Source organism: Octopus bimaculoides, chromosome 21, assembly GCF_001194135.2.
Source record: "Octopus bimaculoides isolate UCB-OBI-ISO-001 chromosome 21, ASM119413v2, whole genome shotgun sequence".
Lineage (NCBI taxonomy): Eukaryota > Metazoa > Mollusca > Cephalopoda > Octopoda > Octopodidae > Octopus > Octopus bimaculoides.
In genome coordinates, this window is record NC_069001.1 from 1,903,285 (window position 1) to 1,904,895 (window position 1,611).

Below are 1,611 nucleotides of genomic sequence, written 5' to 3' on the forward strand. Positions count from 1 at the left end.
ATATATATATATATATTTTTACTTCTACTAGATTCTCTGAAATAAACAGTTGAACCTAATTCATTTTACATTGTAAAATTTCATTCAGTTCTATATTTAAGAGATGAGGAATTATGAACATTATTTACCTTCGACAGATATTTGTCCTCATATTGTTTGTTGTTAACACAACATTTCAGCTGATATACCCTCCAGCCTTCATCAGGTGTCTTGGGGAAAATTTAAACCTGGGTTCTCATTCCTAAGGTATTTTTTAATGTTATTATTATTCAGGTCACTGCCTGGAATCGAACTCAGAATCTTGGGGTTAGTAGCCCACACTCTTAGCCCCAAGATTCTGAGTTCGATTCTAGGCAGTGAACTGAATAATAATAATAATAAAATCGAAAAACACCTTCGGAATGAGAACTCAAGTTCGAAATTTCCCCAAGACACCTGATGAAGGCTGGAGGGTATATCAGCTGAAATGGTGTGTCAACAACAAACAAGATGAGGACAAATATCCGTCAAATGTAAACAATGAACAACTTCATTGCTGACAGTTTTCCCCTGGGCCTGGTTCACTGTCTTCGTGGCAGGAGTTTCTGTAGCTCAGTGCAGATCAAATATTGCAAAGGAACTTGAAAGTTGTAGGTTTTTCAGTTTGCACCAAGTGCAGATATGTGTATATGATGTAAATGCGTGTACAATTGTTTGCTTTATAGGATTGTGTATTTTATTGCACTAAACATTGTTTGAATAAATAACTCGATACTTTTTTTGTAAGGCCCAAAAAGATATTGATTATCAATACTGGCTGTTTATTTTGAACTTCCATCAATACTGTGATTTAAAAGTAAATAGTTATTATTGCTAGTAGCTATTTCATATATATATATATATATATACACACACACATATATATATATTTATACATACATATATATTTGGTCATCTCAATTAATGCGGATTTTTCAATTGCATGAACTAAAAGTCAGAGGGAGATGGGATAAACTACCTGCATCAACTTGCTATAAAAGCCAGTAGTAGTTTTACTTTGTACTTATTCTTAGTGCAAGTTTTGAAGAGTGCAGTTCGATTCTAACAGTTATTTTTTCAAAGCTGTAATGGAAGTGTCAAAGGAGCAGAGTCGGCATATTTTGCTTTATGAGTTCAACAAAGGCAACAATGCAATGGAATGTGCGAGGAATATTAATGCAGAATATGGAAATTGGACAATAAGTGTAAGCCAGTGTCAACAGTGGTTCCAGGAATTCTGAGCCGGAAACTACAGCCTAGAAGACAATCCTTGTCTTGGAAGATCTGTAGAGCTCAACGAGGATGTCTTGCAAACCCTGGTGGAACAAAATCCCACTGTAACTGTTGAGGAAGTAGCAGAGAAGCTTGGATTTGGTCATTCAACCATTCATTGACACCTGTGTGCCATCAGAAAAGTCAGCAAATTGGATCAATGGGTTCCTCACAAACTTTCTGAGTCTAATTACATGCAGAGGGTAAATGTGTGCTCTTCTTTGCTGTCACGTCTCACAAATGAACGTTTTTTGGACTGAATAGTGACTGGTGATGAGAAATAGGTTCTCTATAAAAATGCCAAGCACCGAAGACAGTGGG

The 1,611-nt window shown here is 36.0% G+C and overlaps 1 protein-coding gene across 1 annotated transcript in view; it reads left to right on the top strand.

Moving 5' to 3' along the window:
- LOC106877797 (small nuclear ribonucleoprotein E) overlaps positions 1-1,611 on the top strand; it is a 12,568-nt gene that overhangs the window by 3,131 nt on the left and 7,826 nt on the right. The window lies entirely within an intron of this gene.